The sequence below is a fragment of the Hydractinia symbiolongicarpus genome, chromosome 2 (genome assembly GCF_029227915.1).
Source record: "Hydractinia symbiolongicarpus strain clone_291-10 chromosome 2, HSymV2.1, whole genome shotgun sequence".
Lineage (NCBI taxonomy): Eukaryota > Metazoa > Cnidaria > Hydrozoa > Anthoathecata > Hydractiniidae > Hydractinia > Hydractinia symbiolongicarpus.
Window position 1 is genome coordinate 29,511,636 of NC_079876.1, and position 26,069 is coordinate 29,537,704.

The 26,069-nt window shown below is 38.7% G+C and overlaps 25 non-coding genes across 25 annotated transcripts; all 25 read right to left on the reverse strand.

The window, feature by feature from the left end:
- Positions 1-2,664: 2,664 nt before the first annotated feature.
- Positions 2,665-2,747, reverse strand: Trnal-uaa (transfer RNA leucine (anticodon UAA)). Its single transcript has one exon. It is a non-coding gene; the product is annotated as a tRNA-Leu (tRNA).
- Positions 2,748-7,996: 5,249 nt separating this feature from the next.
- Trnal-uaa (transfer RNA leucine (anticodon UAA)) lies at positions 7,997-8,079 on the reverse strand. Its single transcript has one exon. It is a non-coding gene; the product is annotated as a tRNA-Leu (tRNA).
- Positions 8,080-8,449: 370 nt separating this feature from the next.
- On the reverse strand, positions 8,450-8,532 carry Trnal-uaa (transfer RNA leucine (anticodon UAA)). The gene has a single exon. It is a non-coding gene; the product is annotated as a tRNA-Leu (tRNA).
- An 821-nt stretch (positions 8,533-9,353) lies between these two features.
- On the reverse strand, positions 9,354-9,436 carry Trnal-uaa (transfer RNA leucine (anticodon UAA)). Its single transcript has one exon. It is a non-coding gene; the product is annotated as a tRNA-Leu (tRNA).
- Positions 9,437-10,259: 823 nt separating this feature from the next.
- On the reverse strand, positions 10,260-10,342 carry Trnal-uaa (transfer RNA leucine (anticodon UAA)). Its single transcript has one exon. It is a non-coding gene; the product is annotated as a tRNA-Leu (tRNA).
- A 1,272-nt stretch (positions 10,343-11,614) lies between these two features.
- Positions 11,615-11,697, reverse strand: Trnal-uaa (transfer RNA leucine (anticodon UAA)). Its single transcript has one exon. It is a non-coding gene; the product is annotated as a tRNA-Leu (tRNA).
- An 820-nt stretch (positions 11,698-12,517) lies between these two features.
- Trnal-uaa (transfer RNA leucine (anticodon UAA)) lies at positions 12,518-12,600 on the reverse strand. Its single transcript has one exon. It is a non-coding gene; the product is annotated as a tRNA-Leu (tRNA).
- Positions 12,601-13,422: 822 nt separating this feature from the next.
- On the reverse strand, positions 13,423-13,505 carry Trnal-uaa (transfer RNA leucine (anticodon UAA)). Its single transcript has one exon. It is a non-coding gene; the product is annotated as a tRNA-Leu (tRNA).
- Positions 13,506-13,876: 371 nt separating this feature from the next.
- On the reverse strand, positions 13,877-13,959 carry Trnal-uaa (transfer RNA leucine (anticodon UAA)). Its single transcript has one exon. It is a non-coding gene; the product is annotated as a tRNA-Leu (tRNA).
- A 369-nt stretch (positions 13,960-14,328) lies between these two features.
- Trnal-uaa (transfer RNA leucine (anticodon UAA)) lies at positions 14,329-14,411 on the reverse strand. Its single transcript has one exon. It is a non-coding gene; the product is annotated as a tRNA-Leu (tRNA).
- Positions 14,412-14,782: 371 nt separating this feature from the next.
- Trnal-uaa (transfer RNA leucine (anticodon UAA)) lies at positions 14,783-14,865 on the reverse strand. Its single transcript has one exon. It is a non-coding gene; the product is annotated as a tRNA-Leu (tRNA).
- A 370-nt stretch (positions 14,866-15,235) lies between these two features.
- On the reverse strand, positions 15,236-15,318 carry Trnal-uaa (transfer RNA leucine (anticodon UAA)). The gene has a single exon. It is a non-coding gene; the product is annotated as a tRNA-Leu (tRNA).
- Positions 15,319-15,687: 369 nt separating this feature from the next.
- Trnal-uaa (transfer RNA leucine (anticodon UAA)) lies at positions 15,688-15,770 on the reverse strand. The gene has a single exon. It is a non-coding gene; the product is annotated as a tRNA-Leu (tRNA).
- Positions 15,771-16,592: 822 nt separating this feature from the next.
- On the reverse strand, positions 16,593-16,675 carry Trnal-uaa (transfer RNA leucine (anticodon UAA)). Its single transcript has one exon. It is a non-coding gene; the product is annotated as a tRNA-Leu (tRNA).
- A 369-nt stretch (positions 16,676-17,044) lies between these two features.
- Trnal-uaa (transfer RNA leucine (anticodon UAA)) lies at positions 17,045-17,127 on the reverse strand. The gene has a single exon. It is a non-coding gene; the product is annotated as a tRNA-Leu (tRNA).
- An 823-nt stretch (positions 17,128-17,950) lies between these two features.
- Positions 17,951-18,033, reverse strand: Trnal-uaa (transfer RNA leucine (anticodon UAA)). Its single transcript has one exon. It is a non-coding gene; the product is annotated as a tRNA-Leu (tRNA).
- Positions 18,034-18,403: 370 nt separating this feature from the next.
- On the reverse strand, positions 18,404-18,486 carry Trnal-uaa (transfer RNA leucine (anticodon UAA)). The gene has a single exon. It is a non-coding gene; the product is annotated as a tRNA-Leu (tRNA).
- An 874-nt stretch (positions 18,487-19,360) lies between these two features.
- Positions 19,361-19,443, reverse strand: Trnal-uaa (transfer RNA leucine (anticodon UAA)). The gene has a single exon. It is a non-coding gene; the product is annotated as a tRNA-Leu (tRNA).
- An 822-nt stretch (positions 19,444-20,265) lies between these two features.
- Positions 20,266-20,348, reverse strand: Trnal-uaa (transfer RNA leucine (anticodon UAA)). The gene has a single exon. It is a non-coding gene; the product is annotated as a tRNA-Leu (tRNA).
- An 873-nt stretch (positions 20,349-21,221) lies between these two features.
- On the reverse strand, positions 21,222-21,304 carry Trnal-uaa (transfer RNA leucine (anticodon UAA)). Its single transcript has one exon. It is a non-coding gene; the product is annotated as a tRNA-Leu (tRNA).
- Positions 21,305-22,806: 1,502 nt separating this feature from the next.
- On the reverse strand, positions 22,807-22,889 carry Trnal-uaa (transfer RNA leucine (anticodon UAA)). The gene has a single exon. It is a non-coding gene; the product is annotated as a tRNA-Leu (tRNA).
- Positions 22,890-23,260: 371 nt separating this feature from the next.
- Positions 23,261-23,343, reverse strand: Trnal-uaa (transfer RNA leucine (anticodon UAA)). The gene has a single exon. It is a non-coding gene; the product is annotated as a tRNA-Leu (tRNA).
- An 821-nt stretch (positions 23,344-24,164) lies between these two features.
- Positions 24,165-24,247, reverse strand: Trnal-uaa (transfer RNA leucine (anticodon UAA)). The gene has a single exon. It is a non-coding gene; the product is annotated as a tRNA-Leu (tRNA).
- Positions 24,248-24,618: 371 nt separating this feature from the next.
- Trnal-uaa (transfer RNA leucine (anticodon UAA)) lies at positions 24,619-24,701 on the reverse strand. Its single transcript has one exon. It is a non-coding gene; the product is annotated as a tRNA-Leu (tRNA).
- Positions 24,702-25,522: 821 nt separating this feature from the next.
- Trnal-uaa (transfer RNA leucine (anticodon UAA)) lies at positions 25,523-25,605 on the reverse strand. Its single transcript has one exon. It is a non-coding gene; the product is annotated as a tRNA-Leu (tRNA).
- Between the last annotated feature and the right edge of the window lie 464 nt (positions 25,606-26,069).

Here is a 26,069-nt window from a genome sequence, read left to right on the forward strand (position 1 = left end):
GTCTAACGCCTTAACCACTCGGCCACCCTGGTTGAAATTTCAGGTTACCAAGGTTATTTGAACTTGGAAAACGTACTGGCAATGAACCTTAGTATTCTAAATCGCGCAAGAGCACTACCATTTGACGACCTTTAGATTTTTCAATAATTTGCCCTTTTGATAACTCAACAAAATGAATGGAACTGCAAAAAAGGATGGTAATATTTGGGATTTGGAGTTTGAATGTTTGAGATATGGAAGGCATTATTGCGCATCGTGAAGTAACGGCTGGTAGAACTATTGGGGCTATTCTATTTCGCCATGTGGGATAATTCAACACAACGTGTCATATTAACGCATTTCCACGGAAAAACCCTCCAAGCATCCCTCAATCTTCTTATCACATAGGTTAGCCTAGCTAATACCAGAGGTGAGGTTCGAACCCATACGGACAATAGACCATTGGAACTTAAGTCTAACGCCTTAACCACTTGGCCACCCTGGTTAAACATTCAGGTTAATAAGGTTACTTGAATTTGGAAAGGGTACGGGAAATGAACCTTAGTATTTTAAATCGCCCAAGAGCATTACCATTTGACGAACTTCAGATTTTGTAATAATTTTCCATCTTGATAGCTCAACAAAATGAATGGAGCTGCAAAAAAGGATGGTAATATTTGAGATTTGGAGTTTAAATGTTTGAGATATGAAAGGCATTATTGCGCATCGTGAAGTAACGGCTGGTAGAACTATTGGGGCTATTCAACTTCGCCATGTGGGATAATTCAACACAACGTGTCATGTTAACGCATTTCCACGGCAAAACCCTCCAAGCATCCCTCAATCTTCTTATCACACAGGTTAGCCTAGCTAATACCAGAGGTGAGGTTCGAACCCATACGGACAATAGTCCATTGGAACTTAAGTCCAACGCCTTAACCATTCGGCCACCCTGGTTGAAATTTCAGGTTACCAAGGCTACTTGAACTTGGAAAACGTACTGGCAATGAACCTTAGTATTCTAAATCGTGCAAGAGCACTACCATTTGACGACTTTCAGATTTTTTAATAGATTGCCCTTTTGAAAACTCAACAAAATGAATGGAACTGCAAAATGGGATGGTACTATTTGGGATTTTGAGTTTGAAAGTTTCAGATATGGAAGGCATTATTGCGTATCGTGAAGTAACGGCTGGTAAAATTATTGGGGCTATTCTATTTTGCCTTGTGGGATAATTCAACACAACGTATCATGTTAACACATTTCAACGGTTTAAACTCTCCAAGCATCCCTCAATCTTCTTATCACACAGGTTAGCCTAGCTAATACCAGAGGTGGTGTTTGAACCCATGCAGACAATAGACCATTGGAACTTAAGTCTAACGCCTTAACCACTCGGCCACCCTGGTTGAACATTCAGGTTAATAAGGTTACTTGAATTTGGAAAGGGTACGGGAAATGAACCTTAGTATTCTAAATCGCCCAAGAGCATTACCATTTGACGAACTTCAGATTTTGTAATAATTTTCCATCTTGATAGCTCAACAAAATGAATGGAACTGCAAAAAAGGATGGTAATATTTAGGATTTGGAGTTTGAATGTTTGAGATATGGAAGGCATTATTGCGCATCGTGAAGTAACGGCTGGTAGAACCATTGGGGCTATTCAACTTCGCCATGTGGGATAATTCAACACAACGTGTCATGTTAACGCATTTCAACGGCAAAACCCTCCAAGCATCCCTCAATCTTCTTATCACACAGGTTAGCCTAGCTAATACCAGAGGTGAGGTTCGAACCCATACGGACAATAGTCCATTGGAACTTAAGTCCAACGCCTTAACCACTCGGCCAACCTGGTTGAAATTTCAGGTTACCAAGGTTACTTCAACTTGGAAAACGTACTGGCAATGAACCTTAGTATTCTAAATCGAGCAAGAGCACTACCATTTGACGTACTTCAGATTTATTAATAATTTGCCCTTTTGATAACTCAACAAAATGAATGGAACTGCAAAATGGGATGGTAATACTTGGGATTTTGAGTTTGAAAGTTTCAGATATGGAAGGCATTATTGCGTATCGTGAAGTAACGGCTGGTAGAATTATTGGGGCTATTCTATTTTGCCCTGTTGGATAATTCAACACAACGTATCATGTTAACGCATTTCCACGGTTAAAACTCTCCAAGCATCCCTCAATCTTCATATCACATAGGTTAGCCTAGCTAATACCAGAGGTGGGGTTCGAACCCATGCGGACAATAGTCCATTGGAACTTAAGTCCAACGCCTTAACCACTCTGCCACCCTTGTTGAATTTTCAGATTGCCAAGGTTACTTGAACTTGGAAAACGTACTGGCAATGAACCTTAGTATTCTAAATCGCGCAAGAGCACTACCATTTGACGACTTTCAGATTTTTCAATAATTTACCCTTTTGATAACTCAACAAAATGAATGGAACTGCAAAATGGGATGGTAATATTTGGGATTTTAAGTTTGAAAGTGTCAGATATGGAAGGCATTATTGCGTATTGTGAAGTAACAGCTGGTAGAATTATTGGGGCTATTCTATTTTGCCCTCTGGGATAATTCAACACAACGTGTTATGTTAACACATTTCCACGGTTAAAACTCTCCGAGCATCCCTTAATCTTCTTATCACACAGGTTAGCCTAGCTAATAACAGAGGTGGGGTTCGAACCCATGCGGACAATAGTCCATTGGAACTTAAGTCCAACGCCTTAACCACTCGGCCACCCTGGTTGAAATTTCATGTTAATAAGGTTACTTGAACTTGGAAAAAGTACTGGCAATGAATCTTATTATTTTAAATCGCGCAAGAGCATTACCATTTGACGACCTTCAGATTTTTCAATAATTTGCCCTTTTGATAACTCAACAAAATGAATGGAACTGCAAAAAAAGGAGGGTAATATTTGGGACTGGAATTTGAATGTTTAAGATATGGAAGGAATGATTGCGCATTGTGAAAGAACGGCTGGTACAACTATTGCAGCTATTCTACTCTCCAAGTTCGATACTTTGCCACAACGAGTCATGGCAAACACACTTCCACGTTTAAATTCTCCAAGCATCCTCCAATTATCTTATCAAAAACGTTAACCTAGCTAATAACAGAGGTGGTGTTCGAACCCACTCAGACAAGCGTCCATTGGAACTTAAGCCCAACACCTTATCCACTCGGCCACCCTGGTTGAATATTCAGGTTAATAAGGTTACTTAAACTAGGAAAAAGTACTGGCAATGAATCTTAGTATTCTAAATCGTGTAAGAGCATTGACATCTGTCGACCTTCTTATCTCTTTAATAATTTGCCGCTTTCATAATTCAACAAATTGGGTAAGTGTAAGAGCATTGACATCTGTCGACCTTCTTATTTATTTAATAATTCGCAGCTTTAATAATTCATTAAATTGCCTGGAACTGCAAAAAGAGATGTAATCTTTGAGATTTTGAATTTGAAATTTGGTGACATGGAATGAGTAATTGCGTATCGTGATATAACGGCTAGTACAACTATTGCAGCTATTCTACCTCTCCAAGTTCGATACTTCGCAACAACGTGTCATGGCAAACACATTTCCACGTTTAAATTCTCCAAGCATCCTTCAATCATCTTATCAAAAACGTTAACCTAGCTAATAACAGAAATGGGGTTCGAACCCACTCGGAGAAACGTTCATTGGAGCTTAAGTCCAACGCCTTAACCACTCGGCCATCCTGGTTGAATATTCAGGTAAATAAGGTTACTTGAACTTGGAAGAAGTACTGGCAATGAACCTTACTATTTTAAATCGCACAAGAGCATTAACATCTGTCGATCTTCTTATTTCTTTAATAATTTGCCGTTTTGATAATTCAACAAATTGATTGGAACTGCAAAAAAAAATGGTAATGTTTGGGATCGTGAGTTTGAAAATTTGAGATATGGAAAGAATAATTGCGCATTGCGAAATAACGGCTGGGACAACTATTGCAGCTATTCTACCTCTCCAAGTTCGGTACTTCGCAACAACGTGTCATGGCAAACACATTTCCACGTTTAAATTCTGCAAGCATCCTTCAATCATCTTATCAAAAACGTTAACTTGGCTAATAACAGAGATGGGTTTCGAACCCACTCGGAGAAACGTTCATTGGAGCTTATGTCCAACGCCTTAACCACTCGGCCACCCTTGTTGAATATTCAGGTTAATTAGGTTACTTGAGTTTGAAAAGGGTACGTGAAATGAACCTTAGTATTCTAAATCGCCCAAGAGCATTACCATGTGACGAACTTCAGATTTTTTAATAATTTTCCATTTTGATAGGATAAAAAAAGGAATGGAGCTCCAAAAAGTGATAGTAATATTTGGGATTTTGAGTATGAAATTTTGAGATATGGAAGGCATAATTGCGCATCGTGAAATAACGGCTTGTAGAATTATTGGTGCTATTTCATTTCGCCATGTGCGATACTTCACCACAACGTATCATGTTAACACATCTCCACGGTCAAAACTCTCCAAGCATCCCTCAATTTTCTTATTATTATTATATTATTAAAAATTTCTTTTACATTGACGTGTAAAAAAAAAATAAAAAAAATTCTAGCTTCTCGGGAAAAGTCGCTAATTAAAGTCAATGAAGAAGGCAATTAATTTAGTTAATTTGACTTCTTTGCTTTGCATATCATCATCCTGAGATATAGGATGGTTAGACTATAGCTTTTATTTTTGAGATCCTATATATTGCAAGGAAGTGGTATGCCAGAAAATTCGGGAAAAAAAAAACACAACAAAAACAAATCGCAAAATGCTATAAATACTAAATAAAAGTCTGCCTGTCAAATAAAACCTAATCCATTAATATACGGTTTGCACAACCTACAAGGGCAACTTTCTGGATTCCATTTCTTAATTTTTGACTTAAACTCTTGTAACGTTTCAGATGTTTTTATATTTGATGGTATCATCTGCCACAATTTTGGCGCAAAATTTGAGATAGTTTCAGTGCCATAAGTAGACGTTTTTGCTGTGCGATAGCAAAGTTCTCTTTCATTTCTCAAATTATAAGTGCTACTACGGAACAGAAAAATATCACTTATTATATCAGGTGAGAGTTTGTTTTTAGCTTTATATATATCTATAGCTAGTGTTTCAAGATTTTTTCCGTGTATCGTTTTTGATTTATCTCTATGTAACAGTTCCTTAAATGTTGATGTATGGTCACAATAGATTATTCGAAGTGCTCTTACATGCAGATTATTAATTCTGTTATTCAATGTTCTATTGTGGAACATCCATATCAAAGGACAGTAACTGAATTGAGAGGTAACAAAAGCCTTCATAATAACTCTTCTTTTTTGAGTATTCATGTAAGGTGCAACACGCGCTAACGCATATAGTTTTTGGCTGGTTTTTTGACATAAGTCCGTTACATGCAAATCAAATTTTAATTTCCGATCAATTTTTATTCCTAACAGTTTCTGTTGGTCACTGTTTTCAATGTACGTGTCTCCAACGACAGCTTTTGTATCAAGTGGTAAACTAGAAAGAAGATGGCTCTTTGCTTCATTGGCTTTCATACCGTTTTCAGCAAACCATATAAACATTCTTTTTGCTGTTTTTTCAAGGTCTTCTACAACTTGATTTTTATCAGACCCATACGTATATGGGGTGTTGTCATCTGTGTAGCTAGCTATATCAGTTTCAATCGTTATCAGAAATAAATCTATCAGGAAAACGTTGAAGAGTAGTGGGCCTAAAATAGACCCTTGTGGCACACCAAATAAGATGTCGAGTAACGTACTAAATGAGTTGTTTATTTTAACTCTTTGTTTCCGGCCAGTTAAATAGCTATGTATTAATCTCAAAACATCCTTGTCAAACCCATAAGCGTGCAGTTTAGCAATGGTAAATCGTGATTTATACAGTCAAAAGCTTTAGACAAGTCTGTCAATAACGCTGCGTAAGATCCTTTATTATCTAGGCTTTTTTTTACATTTTTCGATCATTGCTATAAGGCATTGCTGCGTACTAAAACCTCTCCGAAAACCACACTGCTGCTTGTTAAAAATAAGTTGAAAAAAAGCTTCAATTTGTTCGTATAAGCATTTTTCGAATATCTTAGAGATATTAGGCAGTATACTGACCGGGCGGTAGTTACACTTGTCCGTACGGTCCTCCTTTTTAAAAACTGGAATGACGTCTGCGTTCTTAAGGCTTTTTGGAAAATTGGATTGGTCGATGTTATAATTTATGCTGTTGCACAAAACATTTCCAAAAATGTCAGAATTTTTCTGTATTATTTTCGTTGGAATGTCAGACTGCTGTGTAGTTTTATTTTTATCCAAATCTTTAATTTTTTTTGTAACATCAGATAGGCTGACTCGTCTAAAAGAAAGCTTTTTACCAGACTCGCCATAAAACTGTTTGATTTTGACAACACTTGGATGATTAGCAAATTTTGATAACGAGGTCTCAATAGATTTATCATTAAAAATATTATCATTTTGTGGATTTTCATTTAGCTTGATTCTAAGATTGGGAACAAGGTTGCAAAAATAATCATTGAAAATCGATGCTATTTCAAGGTCATCAGTGATAGTTTTTCCATTTTCAACTAATGTTATCAGCTCTTTGTTTTTGACTTTCTCAGTAAAGCAAGGTTTAACTGTGTTCCAGAACTTTTTATTATCTGTAACACTTTTAATCTCTAAATTGTTATAGTACGTTTCTTTACTTTTTTGTACTAGTTTGACACATTTATTTCTTTGCGTTTTAAAAGCAGTTTTAGTTTCATCGCTTTTGCTTTTTAAGTATTTATTTCTTAGTCTAGATCTAGTCATTATTGCCTTATTTAACTCTTTATTCATAAAAGGTGCTTGGTTGGTTCTCAAATATTTCGTTTTCTTTGGAGCATGTATATTAAGAGTGTTCATGACTTTGTTCAAAGATGCTTCAAGATCAATACCTAAGAAATCGGTTTCATTTAACGATTTAAAAAGGTCCCCCCGGAAAGTTTCATGGTCAAATTTTTTGTAGTCCCTATATTGTTGTATGTTCGGTTTACCCTTTTTAAATTTAGTTTTCATAAAAGTCACAGTCATCTTGTAGAAGTCAGATAAGCCTGTTTCCACAACATTAGTGTGTTGAAAGCTTGATGATTTGTTAGTAAGGATCAAGTCGATGCAAGTTGGCTTGCATTGGCTTTTAAAACAAGTAGGCTCTTTTACAAGGTTATGCAAACCATAAATTTTTGCAAAATCAGAAAGTGGAATTTCGCTTGGTTCAGCATTGAAATCACCGATCACAAGAAGATTGTCATAAGTAGCAGAATGTTTAGCAAGTTCCTCTTCAATATTTTGCAAATGTTTTTTCAAATTTTGTTTATGAGGGTTGTATACGCAACAGAGGAGCCACTTTTGTTTCCGCAGATTTATTTCCACTAATAAGTATTCTGCATGGTTTTAAAATTTACAGGTAATGGGTCGGGATGGAATATCTTTCCGTAAATACAGCAGAATACCCCCACCGAAACAGTCTCGGTCTAGCCTGTATGGTTTGGTATAGCCATTGATAAAAAATTGTGCTGTGGGAAAAGAGTTGTCGATTTTAGACTCTGAGACCATCAAAATGTCAAGATTACCATCTACAGTCGCAGAAAGCATCTCAAATTTGTTTCTTATTGAGTTGATATTTATATGCCCAATAGCTACTCTATGAAGGTTTTTAATGCGCAAGTTATTTAATCTCGTATGAGCGTTTAACTCGCAGGGAATAGAATTGGAACTTGCAAAATACTGTGCTGGCTCAGAGTTGTTATGACTTTGTTCGCAAATTTCAGAACACCATGATGATACATAACTATCGTTAGTGTGATCATTGTGTAAAAAATTTGTAATTTGATTTTCATCCCCGTTTTCAAACACTTCTTTTTCAATTTCATTTGAAGTGCTTAACGAGGGTAAAAATCAGATTCACACATATCACACAGGTTACCGTAGCTAATACCAGAGATGGGGTTCGAACCCACGCGGACAATCGTCCATTGGAAATTAAGTCCAACGCCTTAACCACTCGGCCACCCTGGTTGAAATTTCAAGTTAATAAGGTTACTTGAACTTGGAAAAAGTACTGGCAATGAATCTTATTATTTTAAATCGCGCAAGAGCATTACCATTTGACGACCTTCAGACTTTTCAATAATTTGCCGTTTTGATAACTCAACAAAATGAATGGAACTGCAAAATGGGATGGTAATATTTGGGATTTTGAGTTTGAAAGTTTCAGATGTGGAAGGCATTATTGCGTATCGTGAAGTAACGGCTGGTAGAATTATTGGGGCTATTCTATTTTGCCCTGTGGGATAATTCAACACAACGTATCATGTTAACACATTTCCACGGTTAAAACTCTGCAAGCATCCCTCAATCTTCTTATCACACAGGTTAGCCTAGCTAATACCAGAGGTGGGGTTCGAACCCATGCGGACAATAGTCCATTGGAACTTAAGTCCAACGCCTTAACCACTCGGCCACCCTTGTTGAAATTTCAAGTTAATAAGGTTACTTGAACTTGGAAAAAATACTGTCAATGAATCTTATTATTTTAAATCGCGACAGAGCAATACCATTTGACGACCTTCATATTTTTTAATAATTTTCCATTTTGAAAGCCAACAAAATGAATGGAGCTGTAAAAAAGGATAGTATTATTTGGGATTTTGAGTTTGAATGTTTGAGATATGGAAGGCATTATTGCGCATCGTGAAGTAACGGCTGGTGGAACTATTGAAGCTATTCTATTTCGCCATGCGGGATAATTCAACACAACGTGTCATGTTAACGCATTTCTACGGCAAAACCCTCCAAGCATCCCTCAATCTTCTTATCACACAGGTTAGCCTAGCTAATACCAGAGGTGGGGTTCAAACCCATGCGGACAATAGTCCATTGGAACTTAAGTCCAACGCCTTAACCACTCGTCCACCCTGGTTGAAATTTCAAGTTAATAAGGTTACTTGAACTTGGAAAAAGTACTGGCAATGAATCTTATTATTTTAAATCGCGCAAGAGCATTACCATTTGACGACCTTCAGATTTTTGAATAATTTGCCCTTTTGTTAACTCAACAAAATGAATGGAACTGCAAAATGGGATGGTAATATTTGGGATTTTGAGTTTGAAAGTTTCAGATATGGAAGGCATTATTGCGTATCGTGAAGTAACGGCTGGTAGAATTATTGGGGCTATTCTATTTTGCCCTGTGGGATATTTCAACACAACGTATCATGTTAACACATTCCTACGGTTAAAACTCGCCAGGCATCCCTCAATCTTCTTATCACACAGGTTAGCCTAGCTAATACCAGAGATGGGGTTCGAACCCATGCGGACTATAGTCCATTTGAACTTAAGTCCAACGCCTTAACCCCTCGGCCACCCTGGTTGAAATTTCAAGTTAATAAGGTTACTTGAACTTGGAAAAAGTACTGGCAATGAATCTTATTATTTTAAATCGTGCAAGAGCATTACCATTTGACGACCTTCAGATTTTTCAATAATTTGCCGTTTTGATAACTCAACAAAATGAATGGGGCTGCAAAAAGGGATGGTAATATTTCGGATTTTGAGTTTGAAAATTTGAGATATGGAAGAAATAATTGCGCATTGTGAAATAACGGCTGGTACAACTATTGCAGCTATTCTACCTCTCCAAGTTCGATACTTCACCACAACGTGTCATGGCAAACACATTTCCTCGTTTAAATTCTCCAAGCATCCTTCAATCATCTTATCAGCCAGATAAACCTATCTAATACCAGAGGTGGGGTTCGAACCCACGCAGATATTCGTCCATTGAAACTTAAGTCCAACGCCTAACCACTCGCCCACCCTGGCTGAAATTTCAGGTTATTAAGGTTACTTGAACTTGGAAAAAGTACTAGCAATGAACCTAAATATTCTAAATCGTGTAAGAGCATTGACATCTGTCGACCTTCTTATTTCTTTAATAATTTGCCGTTTTGATAATTTACCAAATTGACTGGAACTGCAAAATAGTATGGTAATATTTGGGATTTTGAGTTTGAAAATTTAAGATATGGAAGGAATAATTGCGCATTGTGAAATAACGGCTGGTACAACTATTGCAGCTGTTCTATTTCTCCAGGTTCGATACTTTGCCACTACGTGTCATGGCAAACATATTTCCACGTTTAAATTCTCCAAGCATCCTTCAATCATCTTATCACCCAGATAAACCTAGCTAATACCAGAGGTGGGGTTCGAACCCACGCGGAAAATCGTCCATTGGAACTTAAGTCCAACGCCTTAGCCACTCGGCCACCCTGGTTGAAATTTCAGGTTACCAAGGTTACTTGAACTTGGAAAACGTACTGGCAATGAACCTTAGTATTCTAAATCGCGTAAGACCACTACCATTTGACGACCTTCAGATTATCAATAATTTGCCCTCTTGATAACTCAACAAAATGAATGGAACTGCAAAATGGGGTGTTAATACTTGGGATTTTGAGTTTAAAAGTTTCAGATACGGAAGGCATTATTGCGTATCGTGAAGTAACGGCTGGTAGAATTATTGGGGCTATTCTATTTTGCCCTGTGGGATAATTCAACACAACGTATCATGTTAACACATTTCCACGGTTAAAACTCTCCAAGCATCCCTCAGTCTTCTTATCACACAGGTTAGCGTAGCTAATACCTGAGGTGGGGTTCGAACCCACGCGGACAATCATCCATTGGAACTTAAGTCCAACGCCTTAACCACTCGGCCACCTTGATTGAAATTTCCGGTTAAAAAGATTACTTGAACTTGGAAAAAGTACTGGCAATGAACCTTAGTATTCTACATCGCCTAAGAGCATTACCGTTTCACGACCTTCAGATTTTTCAATAAATTTTCTATTTTGATAGCTCAACAAAATGAATGGGGCTGCAAAAAGGGATGGTAATATTTGGGATTTTGAGTTTGAAAATTTGAGATATGGAAGGAATAATTGCGCATTGTGAAATAACGGCTGGTACAACTATTGCAGCTGTTCTATTTCTCCATGTTTGATACTTCGCCACAACGTGTCATGGCAAATACATTTCCACGTTTAAATTCTCCAAGCATCCTTCAATCATCTTATCACCCAGATAAACCTATCTAATACCAGGGGTGGTTCGAACCCACGCGGACAATCGTCCATTGGAACTTAAGTCCAACGCCTGACCACTCGCCCACCCTGGTTGAACTTTCAGGTTACCAAGGTTACTTGAACTTGGAAAACGTACTGGCAATGAACCTTAGTATTCTAAATCGCGTAAGACCACTACCATTTGACGACCTTCAGATTATCAATAATTTGCCCTCTTGATAACTCAACAAAATGAATGGAACTGCAAAATGGGGTGTTAATACTTGGGATTTTGAGTTTAAAAGTTTCAGATACGGAAGGCATTATTGCGTATCGTGAAGTAACGGCTGGTAGAATTATTGGGGCTATTCTATTTTGCCCTGTGGGATAATTCAACACAACGTATCATGTTAACACATTTCCACGGTTAAAACTCTCCAAGCATCCCTCAGTCTTCTTATCACACAGGTTAGCGTAGCTAATACCAGAGGTGGGGTTCGAACCCACGCGGACAATCATCCATTGGAACTTAAGTCCAACGCCTTAACCACTCGGCCACCTTGATTGAAATTTCCGGTTAAAAAGATTACTTGAACTTGGAAAAAGTACTGGCAATGAACCTTAGTATTCTAAATCGCCTAAGAGCATTACCGTTTCACGACCTTCAGATTTTTCAATAAATTTTCTATTTTGATAGCTCAACAAAATGAATGGGGCTGCAAAAAGGGATGGTAATATTTGGGATTTTGAGTTTGAAAATTTGAGATATGGAAGGAATAATTGCGCATTGTGAAATAACGGCTGGTACAACTATTGCAGCTGTTCTATTTCTCCATGTTTGATACTTCGCCACAACGTGTCATGGCAAATACATTTCCACGTTTAAATTCTCCAAGCATCCTTCAATCATCTTATCACCCAGATAAACCTATCTAATACCAGGGGTGGTTCGAACCCACGCGGACAATCGTCCATTGGAACTTAAGTCCAACGCCTGACCACTCGCCCACCCTGGTTGAACTTTCAGGTTACCAAGGTTACTTGAACTTGGAAAACGTACTGGCAATGAACCTTAGTATTCTAAATCGCGCAAGACCACTACCATTTGACGACCTTCAGATTATCAATAATTTGCCCTCTTGATAACTCAACAAAATGAATGGAACTGCAAAATGGGATGGTAATACTTGGGATTTTGAGTTTAAAAGTTTCAGATATGGAAGGCATTATTGCGTATCGTGAAGTAACGGCTGGTAGAATTATTGGGGCTATTCTATTTTGCCCTGTGGGATAATTCAACACAACGTATCATGTTAACACATTTCCACGGTCAAAACTCTCCAAGCATCCCTCAAACTTCTTATCACACAGGTTAGCGTAGCTAATACCAGAGGTGGGGTTCGAACACACGCGGACAATCATCCATTGGAACTTAAGTCCAACGCCTTAACCACTCGGCCACCCTGGTTGAATTTTCCGGTTAAAAAGATTACTTGAACTTGGAAAAAGTACTGGCAATGAACCTTAGTATTCTAAATCGCCTAAGAGCATTACCATTTCACCACCTTCAGATTTTTCAATAAATTTTCTATTTTGATAGCTCAACAAAATGAATGGGGATGCAAAAAGGGATGGTAATATTTGGGATTTTGAGTTTGAAAATTTGAGATATGGAAGGAATAATTGCGCATTGTGAAATAACGGCTGGTACAACTATTGCAGCTGTTCTATTTCTCCAGGTTCGATACTTCGCCACAACGTGTCATGGCAAACACATTTCCACGTTTAAATTCTCCAAGCATCCTTCAATCATCTTATCACCTAGATAAACCTAGCTTATACCAGAGGTTGGGTTCGAACCCACGCGGACAATCGTCCATTGGAACTTAAGTCCAACGCCTGACCACTCGCCCACCCTGGTTGAACTTTCAGGTTACCAAGGTTACTTGAACTTGGAAAACGTACTGGCAATGAACCTTAGTATTCTAAATCGCGCAAGACCACTACCATTTGACGACCTTCAGATTATCAATAATTTGCCCTCTTGATAACTCAACAAAATGAATGGAACTGCAAAATGGGATGGTAATACTTGGGATTTTGAGTTTAAAAGTTTCAGATATGGAAGGCATTATTGCGTATCGTGAAGTAACGGCTGGTAGAATTATTGGGGCTATTCTATTTTGCCCTGTGGGATAATTCAACACAACGTATCATGTTAACACATTTCCACGGTCAAAACTCTCCAAGCATCCCTCAAACTTCTTATCACACAGGTTAGCGTAGCTAATACCAGAGGTGGGGTTCGAACACACGCGGACAATCATCCATTGGAACTTAAGTCCAACGCCTTAACCACTCGGCCACCCTGGTTGAATTTTCCGGTTAAAAAGATTACTTGAACTTGGAAAAAGTACTGGCAATGAACCTTAGTATTCTAAATCGCCTAAGAGCATTACCATTTCACCACCTTCAGATTTTTCAATAAATTTTCTATTTTGATAGCTCAACAAAATGAATGGGGATGCAAAAAGGGATGGTAATATTTGGGATTTTGAGTTTGAAAATTTGAGATATGGAAGGAATAATTGCGCATTGTGAAATAACGGCTGGTACAACTATTGCAGCTGTTCTATTTCTCCAGGTTCGATACTTCGCCACAACGTGTCATGGCAAACACATTTCCACGTTTAAATTCTCCAAGCATCCTTCAATCATCTTATCACCTAGATAAACCTAGCTTATACCAGAGGTTGGGTTCGAACCCACGCGGACAATCGTCCATTGGAACTTAAGTCCAACGCCTTAGCCACTCGGCCACCCTGGTTGAAATTTCAGGTTACCAAGGTTACTTGAACTTGGAAAACGTACTGGCAATGAACCTTAGTATTCTAAATCGCGTAAGATCACTACCATTTGACGACCTTCAGATTATCAATAATTTGCCCTCTTGATAACTCAACAAAATGAATGGAACTGCAAAATGGGATGTTAATACTTGGGATTTTGAGTTTAAAAGTTTCAGATACGGAAGGCATTATTGGGTATCGTGAAGTAACGGCTGGTAGAATTATTGGGGCTATTCTATTTTGCCCTGTGGGATAATTCAACACAACGTATCATGTTAACACATTTCCACGGTTAAAACTCTCCAAGCATCCCTCAATCTTCTTATCACACAGGTTAGCGTAGCTAATACCAGAGGTGGGGTTCGAACCCACGCGGACAATCATCCATTGGAACTTAAGTCCAACGCCTTAACCACTCGGCCACCCTGGTTGAAATTTCCGGTTAAAAAGATTACTTGAACTTGGAAAAAGTACTGGCAATGAACCTTAGTATTCTAAATCGCCTAAGAGCATTACCGTTTCACGACCTTCAGATTTTTCAATAAATTTTCTATTTTGATAGCTCAACAAAATGAATGGGGCTGCAAAAAGGGATGGTAATATTTGGGATTTTGAGTTTGAAAATTTGAGATATGGAAGAAATAATTGCGCATTGTGAAATAACAGCTGGTAAAACTATTGCAGCTATTCTACCTCTCCAAGTTGGATACTTCGCCACAACGTGTCATGGCAAACACATTTCCACGTTTAAATTCTCCAAGCATCCTTCAATCATCTTATCACCCAGATAAACCTAGCTAATACCAGAGGTGGGGTTCGAACCCACGCGGAAAATCGTCCATTGGAACTTAAGTCCAACGCCTTAGCCACTCGGCCACCCTGGTTGAAATTTCAGGTTACCAAGGTTACTTGAACTTGGAAAACGTACTGGCAATGAACCTTAGTATTCTAAATCGCGTAAGACCACTACCATTTGACGACCTTCAGATTATCAATAATTTGCCCTCTTGATAACTCAACAAAATGAATGGAACTGCAAAATGGGATAATAATACTTGGGAATTTGAGTTTGAAAGTTTCAGATATGGAAGGCATTATTGCGTATCGTGAAGTAACGGCTGGTAGAATTATTGGGGCTATTCTATTTTGCCCTGTGGGATAATTCAACACAACGTATCATGTTAACACATTTCCACGGTTAAAAACTCTCCAAGCATCCCTCAATCTTGTTATCACAGAAGTTAGCCTAGCTAATATCAGAGGTGGGGTTCGAACCCACGCGGACAATCGTCCATTGGAACTTAAGTCCAACGCCTTAGCCACTCGGCCACCCTGGTTGAAATTTCAGGTTACCAAGGTTACTTGAACTTGGAAAACGTACTGGCAATGAACCTTAGTATTCTAAATCGCGTAAGACCACTACCATTTGACGACCTTCAGATTATCAATAATTTGCCCTCTTGATAACTCAACAAAATGAATGGAACTGCAAAATGGGATGTTAATACTTGGGATTTTGAGTTTAAAAGTTTCAGATACGGAAGGCATTATTGCGTATCGTGAAGTAACGGCTGGTAGAATTATTGGGGCTATTCTATTTTGCCCTGTGGGATAATTCAACACAACGTATCATGTTAACACATTTCCACGGTTAAAACTCTCCAAGCATCCCTCAGTCTTCTTATCACACAGGTTAGCGTAGCTAATACCAGAGGTGGGGTTCGAACCCACGCGGACAATCATCCATTGGAACTTAAGTCCAACGCCTTAACCACTCGGCCACCCTGGTTGAAATTTCCGGTTAAAAAGATTACTTGAACTTGGAAAAAGTACTGGCAATGAACCTTAGTATTCTAAAGCGCCTAAGAGCATTACCGTTTCACGACCTTCAGATTTTTCAATAAATTTTCTATTTTGATAGCTCAACAAAATGAATGGGGCTGCAAAAAGGGATGGTAATATTTGGGATTTTGAGTTTGAAAATTTGAGATATGGAAGGAATAATTGCGCATTGTGAAATAACGGCTGGTACAACTATTGCAGCTGTTCTATTTCTCCATGTTTGATACTTCGCCACAACGTGTCATGGCAAATACATTTCCACGTTTAAATTCTCCAAGCATCCTTCAATCATCTTATCACCCAGATAAACCTATCTAATACCAGGGGTGGTTCGAACCCACGCGGACAATCGTCCATTGGAACTTAAGTCCAACGCCTAACCACTCGCCCACCCTGGCTGAAATTTCAGGTTATTAAGGTTACTTGAACTTGGAAAAAGTACTGGCAATGAACCTAAATATTCTAAATCGTGTAAGAGCATTGACATCTGTCGACCTTCTTATTACTTTAATAATTTGCCGTTTTGATAATTTACCAAATTGACTGGAACTGCAAAATAGTATGGTAATATTTGGGATTTTGAGTTTGAAAATTTGAGATATGGAAGGAATAATTGCGCATTGTGAAATAACGGCTGGTACAACTATTGCAGCTGTTCTATTTCTCCAGGTTCAATACTTCGCCACAACGTGTCATGGCAAACACATTTCCACGTTTAAATTCTCCAAGCATCCTTTAATCATCTTATCACCCAGATAAACCTAGCTAATACCAGAGGTGGGGTTCGAACCCACGCTGACAATCGTCCATTGGAACTTAAGTCCAACGCCTTAGCCACTCGGCCACCCTGGTTGAAATATCAGGTTACCAAGGTTACTTGAACTTGGAAAACGTACTGGCAATGAACCTTAGTATTCTAAATCGCGTAAGACCACTACCATTTAACGACTTTCAGATTATCAATAATTTGCCCTCTTGATAACTCAACAAAATGAATGGAACTGCAAAATGGGATGTTAATTCTTGGGATTTTGAATTTAAAAGTTTCAGATACGGAAGGCATTATTGGGTATCGTGAAGTAACGGCTGGTAGAATTATTGGGGCTATTCTATTTTGCCCTGTGGGATAATTCAACACAACGCATCATGTTAACACATTTCCACGGTTAAAACTCTTCAAGCATCCCTCAATCTTCTTATCACACAGGTTAGCGTAGCTAATACCAGAGGTGGGGTTCGAACCCACGCGGACAATCATCCATTGGAACTTAAGTCCAACGCCTTAACCACTCGGCCACCCTGGTTGAAATTTCCGGTTAAAAAGATTACTTGAACTTGGAAAAAGTACTGGCAATGAACCTTAGTATTCTAACTCGCCTAAGAGCATACCGTTTCACGACCTTCAGATTTTTCAATAAATTTTCTATTTTGATAGCTCAACAAAATGAATGGGGCTGCAAAAAGGGATGGTAATATTTGGGATTTTGAGTTTGAAAATTTGAGATATGGAAGAAATAATTGCGCATTGTGAAATAACGGCTGGTACAACTATTGCAGCTATTCTACCTCTCCAAGTTGGATACTTCGCCACAACGTGTCATGGCAAACACATTTCCACGTTTAAATTCTCCAAGCATCCTTCAATCATCTTATCACACAGTTCAACCCAGCTAATACCAGAGGAGGGGTTCGAACCCACGCGGACAATTATCCATTGAAACTTAAGTCCAACGCCTAACCACTCGCCCACCCTGACTGAAATTTCAGGTTATTAAGGTTACTTGAACTTGGAAAAAGTACTGGCAATGAACCTAAATATTCTAAATCGTGTAAGAGCATTGACATCTGTCGACCTTCTTATTTCTTTAATAATTTGCCGTTTTGATAATTTACCAAATTGACTGGAACTGCAAAAAAGTATGGTAATATTTGGGATTTTGAGTTTGAAAATTTGAGATATGGAAGGAATAATTGCGCATTGTGAAATAACGGCTGGTACAACTATTGCAGCTGTTCTATTTCTCCAGGTTCGATACTTCGCCACAACGTGTCATGGCAAACACATTTCCACGTTTAAATTCTCCAAGCATCCTTCAATCATCTTATCACCCAGATAAACCTAGCTAATACCAGAGGTGGGGTTCGAACCCACGCGGACAATCGTCCATTGGAACTTAAGTCCAACGCCTTAGCCACTCGGCCACCTTGGTTGAAATTTCAGGTTACCAAGGTTACTTGAATTTGGAGAACGTACTGGCAATGACCCTTAGTATTCTAAATCGCGCAAGAGCACTACCATTTGACGACCTTCGGATTTTCAATAATTTGCCCTCTTGATAACTCAACAAAATGAATGGAACTGCAAAATGGGATGGTAATACTTGGGAATTTGAGTTTGAAAGTTTCAGATATGGAAGGCATTATTGCGTATCGTGAAGTAACGGCTGGTAGAATTATTGGGGCTATTCTATTTTGCCCTGTGGGATAATTCAACACAACGTATCATGTTAACACATTTCCACGGTTAAAAACTCTACAAGCATCCCTCAATCTTGTTATCACAGAAGTTAGCCTAGCTAATATCAGAGGTGGGGTTCGAACCCACGCGGACAATCGTCCATTGGAACTTAAGTCCAACGCCTTAACCACTCGGCCACCCTGGTTGAAATTTCCGGTTAATAAGATTACTTTAACTTGGGAAGAGTACTGACAATGAACCTTAGTATTTTAAATCGCGCAAGAGCATTACCATTTGACGACCTTCAGACTTTTCAATAATTTGCCGTTTTGATAACTCAACAAAATTAATGGAACTGCAAGATGGGATGGTAATATCTGGGATTTTGAGCTTGAAAGTTTGAGATAGAGAAGCCATAATTGCGCATCGTGAAATAACGGCTTGTAGAATTATTGGTGCTATTCCATTTCGCCATGTGCGATATTTCACCGCAACGTATCATGTTAACGCAATTCCACGGTTAAAACTCTCCAAGCATCCCTCAATCTTCTTATCACCACCATTTCCACGTGTAAATTCTCCAAGCATCCTTCAATCATCTTATCAAAAACGTTAAGCTAGCTAATAACAAAGATAGGGTTCCAACCCACTCGGAGAAACGATCATTGGAGCTGAAGTCCAACGCCTTAATCACTCGGCCACCCTTGTTGAATATTCAGGTTAATAAGGTTACTTGAACTTGGATAGGGTACAGGAAATGAACCTTTGTATTCTAAATCGCCTAAGAGCATTACCATTTCACGACCTTCAGATTTTTCAATAAATTTTCTATTTTGATAGCTCAACAAAATGAATGGGGCTGCAAAAAGGGATGGTAATATTTGGGATTTAGAGTATGAAATTTTGAGATATGGAAGGCATAATTGCGCATCGTGAAATAAAGGCTTGTAGAATTATTGGTGCTATTCCATTTCGCCATGTGCGATACTTCACCACAACGTATCATGTTAACACATTTCCACGGTTAAAACTCTCCAAGCGTCCCTCAACCTTCTTATCACACATGTTAGCCTAGCTAATACCAGAGGTGGGGTTCGAACCCACGCGGACAATCGTCCATTGGAACTTAAGTCCAACGCCTTAACCACTCGGCCACCCTGGTTGATAATTCAGGTTAATAAGGTTACTTGATCTTGGAAAAAGTACTGGCAATGAACCTTAGTATTTTAAATCGCGCAAGAGCATTAACATCTGTCGATCTTCTTATTTTTTTAATAATTTGCCGTTTTGATAATTCAACATATTGATGGGAACTGCAAAAAACTATGGTAATTTTTGGGATTTTGAGTTTGAAAATTTGAGATATGGAAGGAATAATCGCGCATTGCGAAATTACGGCTGGTACAACTATTGCAGCTATTCTACCTCTCCAAGTTCGATACTTCGCCACAACGTGTCATGGCAAACACATTTCCACGTTTAAATTCTCCAAGCATCCTTCAATTATCTTATCACACAGTTTAACCCAGCTAATACCAGAGGTGTGGTTCGAACCCACGCGGACAATTATCCATTGGTACTTAAGTCCAACGCCTAACCACTCGCCCACCCTGGCTGAAATTTCAGGTTATTAAGGTTACTTGAACTTGGAAAAAGTACTGGCAATGAACCTAAATATTCTAAATCGTGAAAGAGCATTGACATCTGTCGACCTTCTTATTTCTTTAATAATTTGCAGCTTTGATAATTCATTAAATTGCCTGGAACTGCAAAAAGGGATGAAATCTTTGAGATTTTGAATTTGAAATTTGGTGAAATGGAATGAGTAATTGCGCATCGTGAAATAACGGCTGGTAGAATAATTGGGCTATTCTAGCTCTCCAAGTTCGATACTTCGCCACAACGTGTCATGGCAAGCACATTTCCACGTTTAAATTCTCCAAGCATCCTTCAATCATCTTATCACCCAGATAAACCTAGCTAATACCAGAGGTGGGATTCGAACCCACGCAGACAATCGTCCATTGGAACTTAAGTCCAACGCCTTAACCACTCGCCCACCCTGGTTGAAATTTCAGGTTACCAAGGTAACTTGAAGTTGGAAAACGTACTAGCAATGAACCTTAGTATTCTAAATCGCGCAAGAGCACTACCATTTGACGACCTTCGGATTTTCAATAATTTGACCTCTTGATAACTCAACAAAATGAATGGAACTGCAAAATGGGATGGTAATACTTGGGAATTTGAGTTTGAAAGTTTCAGACATGGAAGGCATTATTGCGTATCGTGAAGTAACGGCTGGTAGAATTATTGGGGCTATTCTATTTTGCCCTGTGGGATAATTCAACACAACGTATCATGTTAACACATTTCCACGGTTAAAAACTCTCCAAGCATCCCTCAATCTTCTTATCACCACCATTTCCACGTTTAAATTCTCCAAGCATCCTTCAATCATCTTATCAAAAACGTTAACCTAGTTAATAACAAAGATGGGGTTCGAACCCACTCGGAGAAACGATCTTTGGAGCTTAAGTCCAACGCCTTAACCACTCGGCCACCCTTGTTGAATATTCAGGTTAATAAGGTTACTTGAATTTGGATAGGGTACAGGAAATGAACCTTAGTATTCTAAATCGCCTAAGAGCATTACCATTTCACGACCTTCAGATTTTTCAATAAATTTTCTATTTTGATAGCTCAACAAAATGAATGGGGCAGCAAAAAGGGATGGTATTATTTGGGATATAGAGTATGAAATTTTGAGATATGGAAGGCATAATTGCGCATCGTGAAATAAAGGCTTGTAGAATTATTGGTGCTATTCCATTTCGCCATGTGCGATACTTCACCACAACGTATCATGTTAAGACATTTCCACGTTTAAATTCTCCGAGCATCCTTCAATCATCTTATCACCCAGATAAACCTAGCTAATACCAGAGGTGGGGTTCCAACCCACGCGGACAATCGTCCATTGGAACTTAAGTCCAACGCCTTAACCACTCGGCCACCCTGGTTGAAATTTCAGGTTACCAAGGTAACTTGAAGTTGGAAAACGTACTGGCTATGAACCTTAGTATTTTAAATCGTGCAAGAGCATTAACATCTGTCGATCTTCTTATTTTTTTAATAATTTGCCGTTTTGATAATTCAACATATTGACGGGAACTGCAAAAAACTATGGTAATATTTGGGATTTTGAGTTTGAAAAATTGAGATATGGAAGGAATAATCGCGCATTGCGAAATTACGGCTGGTACAACTATTGCAGCTATTCTACCTTTACAAGTTCGATACTTCGCCACAACGTGTCATGGCAAAAACATTTCCACGTTTAAATTCTCCAAGCATCCTTCAATTATCTTATCACACAGTTTAACCCAGCTAATACCAGAGGTGGGGTTCGAACCCACGCTGACAATTATCCATTGGAACTTAAGTCCAACGCCTAACCACTCGCCCACCCTGGCTGAAATTTCAGGTTATTAAGGTTACTTGAACTTGGAAAAAGTACTGGCAATGAACCTAAATATTCTAAATTGTGTAAGAGCATTGACATCTGTCGACCTTCTTATTTCTTTAATAATTTGCAGCTTTGATAATTCATCAAATTGCCTGGAACTGCAAAAAGGGATGTGATCTTTGAGATTTTGAATTTGAAATTTGGTGACATGGAATGAGTAATTGCGCATCGTGAAATAACGGCTGGTAGAATAATTGGGCTATTCTAGCTCTCCAAGTTCGAACCCACGCGGACAATCGTCCATTGGAACTTAAGTCCAACGCCTTAACCACTCGGCCACCCTGGTTGATATTTCAGGTTAATAAGGTTACTTGAACTTGGAAAAAGTACTGGCAATGAACCTAAATATTCTAAATTGTGTAAGAGCATTGACATCTGTCGACCTTCTTATTTCTTTAATAATTTGCAGCTTTGATAATTCATCAAATTGCCTGGAACTGCAAAAAGGGATGTGATCTTTGAGATTTTGAATTTGAAATTTGGTGACATGGAATGAGTAATTGCGCATCGTGAAATAACGGCTGGTAGAATAATTGGGCTATTCTAGCTCTCCAAGTTCGAACCCACGCGGACAATCGTCCATTGGAACTTAAGTCCAACGCCTTAACCACTCGGCCACCCTTGTTGATATTTCAGGTTAATAAGGTTACTTGATCTTGGAAAAAGTACTGGCAATGAACCTTAGTTTTTTAAATCGCGCAAGAGCATTAACTCCTGTCGATCTTCTTATTTCTTTAATAATTTGCCGTTTTGAAAATTCAACAAATTGACTGGAACTGCAAAAAAGTATGGTAATATTTGGGATTTTGAGTTCGAAAATTTGAGATATGGAAGGAATAATTGCGCATTGTGAAATAACGGCTGGTACAACTATTGCAGCTGTTCTATTTCTCCAGGTTCAATACTTCGCCACAACGTTTCATGGCAAACACATTTCCACGTTTAAATTCTCCAAGCATCCTTCAATCATCTTATCACCCAGATAAACCTAGCTAATACCAGAGGTGGGGTTCGAACCCACGCGGACAATCGTCCATTGGAACTTAAGTCCAACGCCTTAACCACTCGGCCACCCTGGTTGAAATTTCAGGTTACCAAGGTAACTTGAAGTTGGAAAACGTACTGGCAATGAACCTTAGTATTTTAAATCGCGCAAGAGCATTAACATCTGTCGATCTTCTTATTTTTTTAATAATTTGCCGTTTTGATAATTCAACATATTGACGGGAACTGTAAAAAACTATGGTAATATTTGGGATTTTGAGTTTGAAAATTTGAGATATGGAAGGAATAATTGCGCATTGCGAAATTACGGCTGGTACAACTATTGCAGCTATTCTGCCTCTCCAAGTTCGATACTTCGCCACAACGAGTCATGGCAAACACATTTCCACGTTTAAATTTTTCAAGCATCCTTCAATCATCTTATCAAGAACGTTAACCTAGCTAATACCAGAGGGGGGGTTCGAACCCACTCGGACAAACGTCCATTGGAGCTTAAGTCCAACGCCTTAACCACTCGGCCACTCTGGTTGAAATTTCAGGTTAATAAGGTTACTTGAGTTTGGATAGGGTACAGGAAATGAACCTTAGTATTTAAAATCGCTCAAGAACATACCATTTGACAACCTTCAGATTTTTCAATAATTTGCCCTTTTGATAACTCAACAAAATGAATGAAACTGCAAAATGGGATGGTAATATTTGGGATTTTGAGTTTGAAAGTTTCAGATATGGAAGGCATAATTGCGCATCGTGAAATAAAGGCTTGTAGAATTATTGGTGCTATTCCATTTCGCCATGTGCGATACTTCACCACAACGTATCATGTTAACGCATTTCCACGGCAAAACCTTCCAAGCATCCTTCAATCATCTTATCAAAAACGTTAACCTAGCTAATAACAGAGATGGGGTTCGAACCCACTCGGAGAAACGTTCATTGGAGCTTAAGTCCAACGCGTTAACCACTCGCCATCCTGGTTGAATATTCAGGTTAATAAGGTTACTTGATCTTGGAAAAAGTACTGGGAATGAACCTTAGTATTTTAAATCGCGCAAGAGCAATAACATCTGCCGATCTTCTTATTTCTTTAATAATTTGCCGTTTTGATAACTCAACAGATTGACTGGAACTGCAAACAAGTATGGTAATATCTGTGATTTTGAGTTTGAAAGTTTGAGACATGGAAAGAATAATTGCGCATTGTGAAATAACGGCTGGTACAACTATTGCAGCTGTTCTATTTCTCCAGGTTTGATACTTCGCCAGAACGTGTCATGGCAAACACATTTCCACGTTTAAATTCTCCATGCATCCTTCAATCATCTTATCACCAGGATAAACCTAGCTAATACCAGAGGTGGGGTTCGAACCCACGCGGACAATCGTCCATTGGAACTTAAGTCCAACGCCTTAACCACTCGGCCACCCTGGTTGATATTTCAGGTTAATAAGGTTACTTGATCTTGGAAAAAGTACTGGCAATGAACCTTAGTATTTTAAATCGCGCAAGAGCATTAACATCTGTCGATCTTCTTATTTTTTTAATAATTTGCCGTTTTGATAATTCAACATATTGACGGGAACTGTAAAAAACTATGGTAATATTTGGGATTTTGAGTTTGAAAATTTGAGATATGGAAGGAATAATTGCGCATTGCGAAATTACGGCTGGTACAACTATTGCAGCTATTCTGCCTCTCCAAGTTCGATACTTCGCCACAACGAGTCATGGCAAACACATTTCCACGTTTAAATTTTTCAAGCATCCTTCAATCATCTTATCAAGAACGTTAACCTAGCTAATACCAGAGGGGGGGTTCGAACCCACTCGGACAAACGTCCATTGGAGCTTAAGTCCAACGCCTTAACCACTCGGCCACTCTGGTTGAAATTTCAGGTTAATAAGGTTACTTGAGTTTGGATAGGGTACAGGAAATGAACCTTAGTATTTAAAATCGCTCAAGAACATACCATTTGACAACCTTCAGATTTTTCAATAATTTGCCCTTTTGATAACTCAACAAAATGAATGAAACTGCAAAATGGGATGGTAATATTTGGGATTTTGAGTTTGAAAGTTTCAGATATGGAAGGCATAATTGCGCATCGTGAAATAAAGGCTTGTAGAATTATTGGTGCTATTCCATTTCGCCATGTGCGATACTTCACCACAACGTATCATGTTAACGCATTTCCACGGCAAAACCTTCCAAGCATCCTTCAATCATCTTATCAAAAACGTTAACCTAGCTAATAACAGAGATGGGGTTCGAACCCACTCGGAGAAACGTTCATTGGAGCTTAAGTCCAACGCGTTAACCACTCGCCATCCTGGTTGAATATTCAGGTTAATAAGGTTACTTGATCTTGGAAAAAGTACTGGGAATGAACCTTAGTATTTTAAATCGCGCAAGAGCAATAACATCTGCCGATCTTCTTATTTCTTTAATAATTTGCCGTTTTGATAACTCAACAGATTGACTGGAACTGCAAACAAGTATGGTAATATCTGTGATTTTGAGTTTGAAAGTTTGAGACATGGAAAGAATAATTGCGCATTGTGAAATAACGGCTGGTACAACTATTGCAGCTGTTCTATTTCTCCAGGTTTGATACTTCGCCAGAACGTGTCATGGCAAACACATTTCCACGTTTAAATTCTCCATGCATCCTTCAATCATCTTATAACCAGGATAAACCTACCTAATACCAGAGGTGGGGTTCGAACCCACGCGGACAATCGTCCATTGGAACTTAAGTCCAACGCCTTAACCACTCGGCCACCCTGGTTGATATTTCAGGTTAATAAGGTTACTTGATCTTGGAAAAAGTACTGGCAATGAACCTTAGTATTTTAAATCGCGCAAGAGCATTAACATCTGTCGATCTTCTTATTTTTTTAATAATTTGCCGTTTTGATAATTCAACATATTGATGGGAACTGCAAAAAACTATGGTAATATTTTGGATTTTGAGTTTGAAAGTTTGAGATATGGAAGGAATAATCGCGCATTGCGAAATTACGGCTGGTACAACTATTGCAGCTATTCTACCTCTCCAAGTTCGATACTTCGCCACAACGTGTCATGGCAAACACATTTCCACGTTTAAATTCTCCAAGCATCCTTCAATTATCTTATCACACAGTTTAACCCAGCTAATACCAGAGGTGGGGTTCGAACCCACGCGGACAATTATCCATTGGAACTTAAGTCCAACGCCTAACAACTCGCCCACCCTGGCTGAAATTTCAG